We start from the raw sequence: 13410 nt of genomic DNA, 5'->3' as shown, positions 1-13410 counted from the left end.
GAGCTGACCTTAGATGCATGAGGAAGCTCAGGAGGACAGGAAGACAAGACACACAAATTACACCCTTCCTCTCAAGCCTGTCTTTTCTCCTCCTCAAAATGACAGGGATTCTCAAAGAAACGTGCACTCTATCATGACAGGCAGTGGTTCAAAGCATCACTCGCTCGTCCAAGTCCCAGTGGTGGTGGCCGGATAAATCAGAGAGCCTGAACTGGCTTGACGCCACCAGGGTGTGTGTGTGTGTGTGTGTGTGTGTTTCAAAGCCGCTAAGTAAATGCAGGCCCGCGTGTGCCGTGTGGATGTGGATCACATCTCGTGCGCGCTGCCGAAAGTCTCACAAAGGGTAACGGGGGCTGTGTTTCAGGGCTGGGGCGATGATTCGATAACTGTTTCTGAAATGCTAACAGCTCGGTTATTAAGACAAGTTACACACATGACAAACATCAGAGAGGAGCTGTGAGAATCTAATTTAAAATCATTGACTATGCAAATGTGAAATTTCAAAATATGTAAATGCACCACGCTGTGATAAAAAGGAAGGATGCACGGGGCTAATTCCTTCCTGTTAATTCTGCTAAAATAACTCCTTTATTGTCCCGCTGCTGCCACGGTGAGCTCTTTATGTTGTTGTTGATGAAGGCTTAATGTTCTTTTTTCCAGAACGAAGTTTGATGAATTGTTTTTTTCTACCCAGTGCCTGCACGGAGAGATAAGTGCCACATATTCAAATGCAGCCACTTTCAGCATTAGTCATCTCGTTCTCAACGTGAGAGATATGGCCCCGGCCATCATTCTAGGAGAATGTGCGGCGTGTGCCGGGGGCTGCCCGAGGGTGGGGGGACAGAGAGCCTCTCTTTGATTTTTGTCATTGAGGCCGGACTTGGGATTATTCACATGAATTTGGTCTTCATGAAGATTAAGAGAAAAAATTCAACTAAATAAATAGGGCTGCTTAGGGGTAAGAGCCTAAAACTAAAGCCCAAACCCTAGAGGTGAAGATCTTAGACATGACCCCATCACGTGGTTCAAAAACTTAAAATAAAACAAAAAAAAATCCATGTCCCTTTATAAAGCTTCCTTATCCTATGTCCTATGAACAATCTTTCCTCCACCCCTGGCCATGAATTTATTTTAAAAACTCCAACGCCTGTGTCGCTGAAGCGAGGTAATACAGGGAACGTACGGCACAGTGGTGTGGCCAGTGGGCGACGGGGTGATGATGCAAAGGAGGACAGTACTGCTCAGGACGACGTTGACATGGACGACGATGATGGCAGCAACGATGATGCCTTCAGCTAACTCTCTTTGGGGGGATGATGCACACTGCAAGCATCTGAGCTTTCAAACTTCGCCCATTCAAAGGCCCGGCTATGTGCCCTGAGAGAGGCCCTGGCCCTGTGATCTGACCGATGCAGGAGTTGTAAACTCAGTGCTCTCTGGGTCGCTGTGTAGAAATCAGCAGACAGGGCAGCTCCCAGTGACTGTTGCTCTGTGGCAGTGGGGGCCCGGGATGACTACACCTGTCCACTTTGCAAGATCCAAGTCTACATATTCTTAAATCATCTCTTATTGCTATAAATGCCTTCATTTTCTCCCCCTTAAAACCCAAACAGACCAAGTAAAAACATCTAGGACCGGCGCCGCGGCTCAACAGGCTAATCCTCCGCCTCGCAGCGCCGGCACACCGGGTTCTAGTCCCGGTCGGGGCACTGATCCTGTCCCGGTTGCCCCTCTTCCAGGCCAGCTCTCTGCTGTGGCCAGGGAGTGCAGTGGAGGATGGCCCAAGTGCTTGGGCCCTGCACCCCATGGGAGACCAGGAAAAGCACCTGGCTCCTGCCATTGGATCAGCGCGGTGCGCCAGCCGCAGCGCGCCTACCGCGGTGGCCATTGGAGGGTGAACCAACGGCAAAGGAAGACCTTTCTCTCTGTCTCTCTCTCTCACTGTCCACTCTGCCTGTAAAAAAAAAAAAAAAAAAAAAAAAAAAAAAAAAAAAAAATCTAGGACCAGGAATTCTAACCCTGGTACACTTAGTTGTCTTCTCATTTCTGTTGATATTCCCGTGTGTGAACTCCTGCCACCACCATTACGTGCAGGTGCAGACATGCACACACGTGTGCACACACGCAGAACTATAGGAAAATGGCCACAATCCTCCCCACCCACCCCACCCCCGCCTCGCGCCATGTTCTTTTGGCCAGGTGAAGGCTGAACTAGAATAAACCAGAGAATAAATCAAGAGAGGCCAACTCTGATTTCCCCACGTGGGCTACAAGTGCTGTGCCCAGATCGTGGCCACAGTGGCAGCAAAGACAGCCTCCCAGCACAGCAGGGTGCAAGGCCTGAGAGCCATCTGGAGGACGCCCTCTGGGAAACAGGCTGCCTGGCCCAGCAAGCTTCCTAGCAGAGGCCACTGAGCAGCTGGCCAAAGAGCTGCCCACAGCCTGTGCTCCCCGAGTCTGCCCACCCTCCGGCCTCGGGCCACCTCCACAGTTCCTCTGCAGCTGGCACCCATGCACTCCCCTCTGGGTTAAAGCACTGAGCGCCGAGATCTCTGCCCAGCCCACAGTTTTCACAGGGACACCTGCTGGAGGTAAGATGACGTCGCCTCAATGGCTGGTGTGGGGATGTCCACAAGCAACTCCCGACCGCGGCCTAACTGAAGAATCTGCTTTGTGACACCCACCCCGGCTTCACTGTCCCTGAAGCCGATCGCAGGCCGCAGAAATCGCTACGGAGTCCCTGGGGCAGTGTGGGAAGGTTTTCCAAGTCTATTCCCATGGCTGAGTTCCCTCCCCGAGTGACACACAGAAATCAATTATGATGCACACAGTGCGGGAAGAAGCCCCCTTGAGTCCCTGGTAGTCCAATGGATGACGCGTTGTCTGTGGCAGCAGCCAGGAAGCCTGGGACGTGCAATCAACGACATCCCAGCTGATTTCTAACAAAGACTCTGATTACCCACAAGGGCTGTCATTTTTCCACTGAATGCAGTGTAAATGAAACGCCAATGAATTCCTAACTACCTTTTCATTTTCCCCTCCTAACCTAATTGAGAAAACATAAATAATCTTTCTGGGTCTGCAGCACCAGCTGCTCCTCATCCCCTATATGGGAAACTGAGTAAAAATTAAAAAAAAAAAAAAAAAAAAACCTACACACACACACACACACAAAACTGATGCCATGAACACATCCCCAGTTAAACATATTAAATATGCATTATATGCATTCAAAATATTTCTGAAAACCTTTAATTTGTTGCCAGTAATTTATACAATTATAGCCAGTGGTCTTTTATTATTGCTATTATTATTATTATTATTATGGTTTTATTCCGTCATTTGGATCTATTGATGGTGACACATCATTTGCTCCCACCCACAAACCTTTTAAGGTTTCTTTCACCTCAGCCCAGTGTAAATTAAGTGGCAATCTTTTCTGCCTGGCCTCGTGTGTTGCACCAACAGCACAGTGCTTGGGCAACTTGGAACAGGAAGCTGCACCTGGGTGCAGGCTGCTGTGCCGGGGCTCGCCCACAGCCCACGCACTTGGATCCCGATGCAGTGTCCTGCACCCCCCTGGCTCTTCCGTCACAGCGGGCAGGGCAGGCAGAGGACATGGAGGCTAGGCCGGTGTCTGACCGGGCTTCCTGATGGGGTGTAATTACTACTTGAGCTAATGGCAGCAATGGCACTGTCATCTCACAGGGGTCTCTGGGGTCACAAATGTGTCTTCTCCAGGCTTCTTGGTCTCCCCTTGGTCTTGACCAAAGCCACAGGAAATCTTTCAAAACTGGATGTTACAAATGGAGAATAGAAATAGGCCATAAAGATGGGTAATGAGATTTTAAGTGACATTTCACTTAGGAAGCATAAGGAATGCATATACATATATTTTTTCCATTCTCATTGGAGAATGCAATCATGGGTGGGGATGAGGGGGTGGGGTGGGTGCAAATTCACAGAAAATGCTTTGGACCTACCAGGCCCTGTGTCCTGGGACCTTCGGGTGTTACCCAGCTGGGGGTGCTCATCTCCGTGACACTGGCATCCCTTTGTGTGCTAAGTCCCTTCATCCAGCCCCTCACTGAGTGCTCTGCCTGGGCCCTGGGAGGCTTAAGGGGACGCAGCCGTCACAGTCCCCATTCTTGTGGCACTGGGGTTCTAGTGGGAAGTCCAACAAAAAGCACGGAGGTAGACAGAGGAAGTACAACTCTCAACAACTTTTTTTTAAGATTTATTTATTTGAGAGGCAGAGTTACAGACAGAGAGAGAGAGACAAGCAGAGATACAGATCTTGCATCTGCTGGTTCACTCCCCAAATGGCTGCGATGGCCAGAGCTGGGCCAGACCAAAGTCAGGAGCCAGGAGCTTCTTCCAGGTCTCCCACATGGGTGCAGGGATGCAAGCACTTGGACTATCTCTGGTTCCTTTCCCAGGCCTATAGCGAAGAGCTAGATCAGAAGTGGAGCAGCCAGAACTCTAACTGGCACCCATATGAGACATGGGCTTAACCTGATATGCCACAATGCAGGTCCCAAGGCTCCACACCTGTCTTTCCATTTCCTTTCTCAGAAATTCTCTATCCTAAGGGAAGAAGCATAGGTCAGATCACACTGACTTCAAAGCATCCTGACTCTAAGATGGAGGTCTGTGAGTCGATCAGCAAATATCCACTGAGCACTGGTAGGTTCAGACACTGTGACAGCTGGTGTGGGGACAAGCTGAGGCCAGGAACAAAATGTAGTACAAGGAGAGAACATTAGCAGGCAGTTTATAAAAATAAAGAAGAAACAGCCAATACATACACGCAAAGATGGTCCCTGTGAGGAGCCTGAGGTGTCTCCCTTTGGAGAAGGAACCAGAGGGAGCTTGGTGCTCATTCTAGGACTCAATCCAGGACTGAGCCACTGGGGTTCCCGGACAGCGTCTCTAAACAGCTGCACCCTGGATCCAGCAGCTTGGTGTCAGTTCCTGAGGTCCAGCAGAGAGCTGGGAGGCCTTCTCTGTGTTGGCCTCCAATCCCTGTGGTGTGAAGGGCTGTGATCTGCCTCACCCTTGCTCAGGGCAGGTGGGGAGCCAGGAGGAACTCAGGTAAATGAAAGGAAAGTGAGATGCAACTTATTGCCTAGAGGGTTGACAAGACCAAGAGACTGTTAACAGGGAAACAGAGAGGAGGAGGCCTCGCCCCTGGCAGGTGGGAGCGCAAGCAGGCAGGCTTCCCTTGTGCCCTAGCAGGAAGCTTGGCTCCCACACAAGGCAGGTGAGCGGCTCCTCTCAGCACAGGTGGGTCCTTCTGGTCCTTTCTCTGAGGCTCAGGTTGATATGCTCTGCAGAATCTCAGAGGAAACCCAGGACTATCCCAGGTGAAACAAAGACCAGGCAGTAATTCTGTCCTCCACCCTTGACCAGGGAAGGTTTGCTGACCTCATAGAAACAGTAAATGCTGTGGTGTAGTTGGTAACGCTGCCAAAGGCAACACCGGCATCCTGGCTGCTTCACTTCCACCCCAGCTCCCTGCTAGTGTGCCTGGGAAAGCAGCAGAAGATGGCTCAAGTTCTGGGGCCCCTGGGCCCCTGCACCCTGTGGGAGACCCAGAAAGAGCTCCTGGCTTTGGATGAGCCTAGCTCTGGCTGTTTCAACCATCTGGAGAATGAACCAGCAGATGAAAGACCTCTTTCTCTGTCTCTCTCTATAAACTCTGCCTTTCAAATAAATAAATAAATCTTAAAAAAAAAACCCAGTTGATGAAGATTGGTACTATTTTTATTTCTTCTGGTGTAAGGTCTCGGATCTAACCAATCTCACGCATGCACTACACAGTCATCCTTCAATACTGAACAAGGGGACTGGTTCCAGGACTGCTGAGGATACTGAAATTTGCAGACGCTCAAGTCCCTTATGGAAAATGGCAGAATATTTGCACATAATCATCTCTAGATCAATTAGAACATCTAATACAAGTAAACAGTTGTTATGCTGGCTGTTCACAAAACAATGACAAGGGGGAAAGTCTGCAGTATGTTCAGGACAGATGCTATATACCCATTTTTTAAATCTGTTGCAGTCCATGTTTCTTTAGAGCAGAAGCACAGGATATGAAGGGCCAACTATATCTGGAATGTTGCAACTGAATTTCAAAAACAAAAAACCAAAAAACAAAAAACCAATAGGTCACAAGAATCACCTATGTAAAAACTAAGTCTCTCCCCCACCTTTACCTGCAATTCAAAACAGAAAACCCTATTTTTCAAATTTATATTTAATTTTTGAGAGACACACAGATATCCTCCATCTGTGGTTTCACTCATCAAATGCCTGCCATAATCTGGACTGGGCCAGACCGGAGCCAGGAGCCAGGAAAGCAATCCAGGTTCCCCACATGGATGGCAGAGACCCAACTACTTGAGCCATTCTGTGCTGTCTCCCAGGGGACTGCCTCCCAGGGGGCTGCCTCCCAAGGGGCTGCCTCCCAGGGGGCTGCCTCCCAGGGGACTGCCTCCCAGGGGACTGCCTCCCAGGGGGCATATTAGCAGGAAGCAGGAGCCACATTCAAGCCCAGGCAGTCCTATATGGGACACAGACCTCTTAGCAGCAGCTTAACTGCTAAGCCAAACATTCACCCCAGAAAACAGGGTTGTTTTTTTTTTCCCCTGAAACAAGTTTATTCTTCTTTCAAGGAAGAGGTATTGAAATTTTTAGAAGGGCTCACAGATGAAAACAAGTCAGAAAATACTCCTATTTTCTGCAAAGAGAGCTGCCCCGAATGCCTGAATCCCAAAGGGCATCTGGCAGTGGGAGGCGAACTTCAGCTTCTCCCCCAACCATGGGACTCACTACCTGGAGAGGCAAATCGCCCATGCCTTAATAGCTTTTCCTGAATTTACAGATTCACAAACAAAACCATCGATTCCATTTGCAACCTAATGGATAATCGTCTGAAACTACACCCGCTCGGTGCCATCCGCCATGCCTGCACACAGGGACGAGTGTTTATGCCAGAAGTGCTCGTCTCGTCCCTCCAGGCACTAATCCCTCCTGCAGCATATGGCTTGGGTTGAGAGCTGGCTTTTTTTGGGTGCACGCTGCTTTTCAAGCCTCAGGGCAAACATTTACATAAGACCATAGATGTGCTTTATGGCCACACATACGTGGACACGCACCAGTCACAAAACAGCGAGAGCACGCCGCTTCCATAGTACCCTCTAGCTTCTGGGACGATTGGCGTAAATCTCTTCTGCAAGGGGGAAAAAAAAATCCATTTTTCTGAGCAGGTAAATGTTTATTAAATGCAAATACCAATATTCGTTACCTAGGAAAAACGTCTTGCTGCATGTGGAATTTCTCGATAAAAAGCTTTCAAGTCCCAGGTTTCTCCAGATAAACCCCTATCGGTGAACTGATGCGTGAATGCACTGAAATTGAATTACTGTACAACAGCAATTACTTTCCCCAGCACAGCTATAATGGGAATCAGTTCCACAATGAACAGCAGGTAGCTACAGGAAGGGGAAGAAACTTAATATCAAATCTCGTCTCTTTTAGCTTTCCCCAAGAAGTTAGAGCATTTATTTTTAAGCAAAACACTCCTTTTCCAAGTGCTTGATTTATCATTTTATCAATGTAAATCAGAAACTAAGTGAAACAGGACTAAGCTTATTTACAGGGAAGAGCTCTGGAGCATTTTTGAAATTTATTAAATATCTTATCCACGGTGAGAAAACACAAAACGTTCGCACCGTGAGTTCAGCTGCCACTTCCTCTTTATGTGTCTTCCCAGTCCCCTCTGAAGTTCATTCTTTTAGACATTTGTGATTGTTTTGGGGGGAAAATAAATCCAGAGAACAAATAAAATACTTACTGTTTTGCTTGATATGCTACCAGAAGAATATTATTCTGTAACCCTCCCCTACTCCTCCCTTTCTCTATGAATCCACCTCTCCCTTCTCTCTCTCTCCCTACCACTTTCTCTCTCTCCCCTCATCTCTTTCTCTCTCTCTCCTCCCTCCCCATCTTTCTCTGTCTCTCTCCATCTCTCTCTCTCTCCCCTCCCCATCTTTCTCCCTCCCTCTCTCTCCATACCTCTGTCTCTCCTCTCATCTCTTTCTGTCTCTCTCTCTCTCCATCTCTTTTTCTCTCTCTCTTCCCCCCCCATCTCCATCCCCCCCCTCCCTACCTTTGTCTCTCCCCTCATCTCTCTCTGTCTCTCCTCCCCATCTTTCTCTGTCTCTCTCTCTACCCCATCTCTTTCTCTCTCTCCCCCTCCCTCCCCCTCTCTCTCCCCCTCTCTCTCCCTCTCTCTCTCTCTCTTTCTTTTTCTCCTCTACCTGCCCCCTTCTGACCGAGATGTGTGTGGAGCTCTGAACTCTGTAGAGCATTTAAAGTCCCGTGGGTCAATGCCTGCAGTTGAAGCTGGGAGGACGGACAGCAGTGCCGAGCTGCCCACATCTGTGTAATCAAGGCCATGTCCACTCTAGAACTGCTCCAGACAACCAAAGGCAGAAACCGCTCTGAGAAATCACATTTAGGCAACCATTCTGGGGAAGACTCATGTAAAATGACAAATTCTCCAGTCCTCCTTTTTGTCATTTCCTGCTTCACCTACTTTTTTTCAGGTTATGTGGTCCTGCTTATGTCAATGCAGGACCACACCAAAGTCACAAGATCATGCCTTCCGCCTGCCTGTGTCAGAATCTGTCCCACAAGGGTATTCCCATCAGTAGAGCCCCCACGGTCAGTGGTTAGTCGGAGCTGCAACCAATGGATGTTCCTCCAGCTGCACCACAGGCTATGCCTGCTCCAGGTTCCCTGGAGCCTCAGGGGATGCTTCCCGCTGGTTGACAGGCTGTCCTACCCCTAGTGGGGAGCCGGATTTGAAAGACAAAGCAGGAGCTGAAGCTGTGGCTCAGCAGGTAAAGCCACTGCCAGCATCTCATCTGGGTGCTGGCTGTTCCACTCTGATCCAGCTTCCGGATGATGCACCTAGGAAAGCAGCATAAGATGGCCCAAGTGCTTGGGCCCATGCTACCCACACGGGAGACCTCGAAGAAGCTCCTGGCTCCTGGTCTCAGACTGACCCAGCTCTGGCCATTGCAGCCATTCGGAGAGTTAACCAGCAGATGGAACATCTCTCTCTCTCGCTCTCTCTCGCTCTCTGTAACTCTGCCTTTCAAATAAATACATAAATTTTTAAGAAAGAAAAGAAAGAAAGACAGAGGAAAGGCTGGGGACAGCCTGTCCACAGAACCTAGGCCACGAAATGCAGTCTTTATAGTCTGCTCTCACACTTCCTCAGGTTAGGGTGCATTTCTGAAGGTGAGCAACTCAGGAGAAATGGGAACTTATCCATATCCCAGATGAGCTCTGGCTTGTGACACTGAAAAGCACCTCCAGGTGTCATTTAGGGATGACCCAGTGGGAGTGCACCATGGGAAGAGGACAGGTGAGTTTCATTCCATGACCAGCATGAAAAGTACCTCCCGTGAAATGTCAACGCACTTTAGGCAGATTGATTTCATTTCTTGTCCATTTACGGACACTTAAAACTTGACAGATGGCTGCACAGCAGGGCTGGAGGGCTGGGAGCGTGCATATTTCTCAACAAAGCAGTTGGGAGATCGTGCCATGGGCACCATCGCCATGCAAAGAAGCTTGCAATAGCACTGCACATCGGGCAACTTAGAGCTGGCCTCTGAGTGGAGATGAAAAAATTATTGAAGCCTCCAATGGCATGAAAAGGTGCCAGAAAATGTTAGTGAAGAAATGCCACCATAATGATGGCACCATTATGTTAGCGGCAATTATTGCAGCAAAGGTTATTTATAATTTGCTAAACCCTCCCCTCCAAAAAAGTTACATATAGTCCATTACCAGCCGGCTGACAGAGGTTATGTAATGGGCAGGCCACTTAGGTTTCACATTTACTTCAGACATCTGACGGGGAGAAAATAGGACTCTCTGTGATAGGATAATTGCATGGTGGAGAGTAATTCAAATAGGAGACGAGTATGATAAAATCACTCTGATTCAAGTAATCCCTGGGAAAAGTGATGGGAGAAAATGATGAAATCAAGCCAGAAGAGACACAAAAAAAGATTGACATTGTTTAACAGCCAGGAAATGGCAGGATATCCTAAAGGGCTGGCTACCAGGCTGCTCCGTGTTTTTTCTTTTCTTTTTTCTTCCGGGCACTAAGTGAACCCATCCTCACAGGTGACTGCTATTGTTACTGCAGTCTCCTAAACTGCTATTGCCAGTCTCCTAAATATTTTATGTTCATGGATAGAGATTTGAATAACCAGTGTTATTTGTAAACTGGGCTTTTCGTACACATGTTCTTGAGTCTTCACTGATGGACTCCCAGAGGAAGTGCACTGGGCACTAGGAAGGCACGGGGCAGGTGCCATGACCCCGGAGCTCACGCAAACCACTCGGGTGGGAATTGCAGCTTGGAGAGGGGAGACTCCTAGGCCCCACGGAGCCAAACCTCAAATGTGTTCCCTGCTTGGCAGGTGGCATGGGAACCCAATGCACCCCATCTCCATTGGCACGTTCTAGTGGGATGCTACGAACAAGGACTCCACTTCCAAGCCCAGGAAGCTGTGGGAGCCGGGTCTTCACTCTTCAGATGCTCACACACTCCATGGTGATGTGTCATCACAACGTGGAGACCAGCAGGCACTTCACTGTCCACGCCGAGGCTCGAGACTGCCATGGCTCACTCACAACAGCCTCAAGGCACACCACAACGGTCCCTGACTGGAACTGTGACATGATGTACAAAGCCTCTCAAAAGACTGCAGTGGGAAGTAGGACTTTGGCCTAATGGCTAAGATACCTGCATCTCAGGAGTACCTGAGACCACCTTCCTGCCAAGGCAGACCATGGGAGGCAGCAAAGGGTGGCTCAAGTATTTGGATTCCTGCCACCCACGTGGGAGACCTGGATTGCGGCTCTCAGCTTCAGGCTCGTCCAGTCTGAGCTGATGCAGTTATTCAGGGTGCGAATCTGTGGATGAGAGCTCTCTGTCTCTCAATAAATAAAATAAAATTCAAAAATAAATTCACACACACACACACACACACGTTGGAAGGCCCTGAACAAGCAGTAACAGCAAATGTTTACTGAATGCTTCCTGCTTGCCAAGGACTGTGTAAACTCTTCACACAGATATTCAGAGGACTTCCAGTCTGGCCACCTGGCCATCTGGCTGTGGAAACAAGCTCCACTGAGCCCTCCCTGCGGGATCTGGGAGAATGACCATCCTGCCGAGCCTGTCTGCCATCTCCCAACGATGACAGGGACAGGCGTTGGCGCAGTAGCTAAGGCGCCACTTGCTACGCTTCCATGCTTGCATCCCACATCAGAGTGCCTGCTTTGAGTCCTAGCTACTTTGCTTCCTGTAATGGTACCCTCAGAGGCAGCAGATGATGGTCAAGTACTTGCGTCCTTGGCATCCACGTGGGCGCCCAGGATGGAAGTCCAGGTTCCTGGGATTCAGCCTGACTCAGGCATTGAAGGGAGTGAGCCAAAGGATGGAAGATGTCTCTCTATGTGTCTCCCTCTCTGTCTCTCTGCCTTTCAAATAAAATAAAAGTAAATGAACTTTCTGAAACAATGAAAACGCTATGTCACTCCAACGACTGATGCACAGGTTGAGATAATCCACTAAAGTGCTTAGCATGAGACCTGCTACATCGTGAACTCAGTAAACACAAGCAGGTGTGGTGTCACTGACTCTCCCGGACATCCAGGGAGGTAAACAGAGAACCAGGAGGTCCACGGGCTTACTGGCTTCGCTCACTGGCCTCCCACTTGGGGCAGAACCGTGATGTGGAAGAGCTCTCTGTACACTCGCCCCCACGGGGCCCGCCGCCGCGCAGGAACAAGGCCCAGGTTCCGGCGCTGGCTGGGCGTGTAGGTCATAAGGGCTACTTGCGTCCCACTCTCCTCTCTCCAATATTCCCCGAGTTCTGCACACCAAGGCTTCTTGGTCAGTCAGTTGCAGAGGCAGGATCTAAGGCTATTTCTATTTGTCTCTCCTCTAAAACACTGTTTCCCCTTCCCAAATCCACAGTGTTGTTACTAATGCTTACAACAAAGGGAAAGTCCTTTTTCAGGAAAAGGAGCACTCACTGCTGCAGGGGCTGTGAATCCACAGGACCTTATCTGCCCAGGAACATTTGGATTTTCCTAAAGAGCCTAAGAGACTGGCTCCAAGCCTCTGAACTGTCTTCCGGGTTTGGGACTCGTGTTAGGAAATCAATTCCCACTCTGGCTGCTGAGGGCCTACAGATGGTAAAGAACACACACACACACACAGCACCCACCCGCCTGCAGCCCACCTCCCACTCCCCACAGGACCTGGGAGAAGCTGCTGCACTTCTTCCTCTCAGTCTTCTCTTCTGTAAAATGGGCATGGTAAAAGCAACCTCCATCATGAGGCTCTTTCTAGAATAAGTGAATATCAAGTTACTTGAAAAAGTTTGTGGAAAACGGAATTAAAAAATAATATTACTTGGGGCCAAAAATATCCTGAAATCGAGGCCAGTGCTGTGGCACAGCGGGTAAAGCTGTCACCTGCAGTGCCGGTATCCCAGATGGGTGCTGGTTCGAGTCCCGGCTGCTCCACTTCAGATCCAGCTCTTTGCTATGGCCTGGGAGAGTGGTGGAAGATGATCCAACTCCTAGGGCTCCTGCACCCGTGTAGGAGACCTGGAAGAAGCTCCTGGCTCCTGGATTTGGATCAGTGCAGCTCCGGCCATTGCAGCCAACTGGGGAGTGAACCAGTGGATAGAAGACCCCTCTCTCTGTGTCTCTCCTCTAACTCTGACTTTCAAATAAATAAATAAATCTTTTTTAAAAAAAATCCTGAAATCTATGTGTTTCTTTTTCATAATACAAATTTTCATGTACTTTGTGAAGATCTCTCAGATAGGAAATCCTCAAAGGAGCCACTGTGACAGGGGCTCTGTAGGTTGATCTGTCATTAACATACAAGAAGACGCATTGCCGCACTGTACTTATCAAAGCTTGCAAACAACTTAAACACCCAAATATACGGGAACAATTGAACCAATTATGCCACACTGCTAGACTGCAAGGGTGTGCAGCCACTTAAGAAAATCACAAAACATGGTGACACAAGAAAATGTTCATACTGAAGAAGCAGAAAGGAGCCGAGAGAGGCTACAGGGAAAAAGCGAAGCAGCAAGGTGATGACAAACCTGAAAAAAACAACAGTGCCCATGAGCACTTGAATAGGCAAGCAAGGAAAACAGCGGAAGGAAAGAAGCCGCTAGTTCAAACCACGGTTTCCTGGGAGAACTTTCAGGTGATTTTTTTGTTTGTTTTTTCTTATTTTAATCTTTAATTGGGCTCTTTTCCTTTGGCATTTTTCAACGTATTCTA

General features: G+C 48.8%; 1 protein-coding gene across 1 annotated transcript in view; it reads right to left on the bottom strand.

The window, feature by feature from the left end:
* The window catches only part of CACNA2D3 (calcium voltage-gated channel auxiliary subunit alpha2delta 3), an 877616-nt gene that overhangs the window by 671097 nt on the left and 193109 nt on the right, over nucleotides 1-13410 (bottom strand). The window lies entirely within an intron of this gene.

Source organism: Lepus europaeus, chromosome 9 (genome assembly GCF_033115175.1).
Source record: "Lepus europaeus isolate LE1 chromosome 9, mLepTim1.pri, whole genome shotgun sequence".
NCBI lineage: Eukaryota > Metazoa > Chordata > Mammalia > Lagomorpha > Leporidae > Lepus > Lepus europaeus.
Note: the sequence above shows the minus strand (reverse complement) of the source record. Positions and strands in the feature narration are given on the sequence as shown.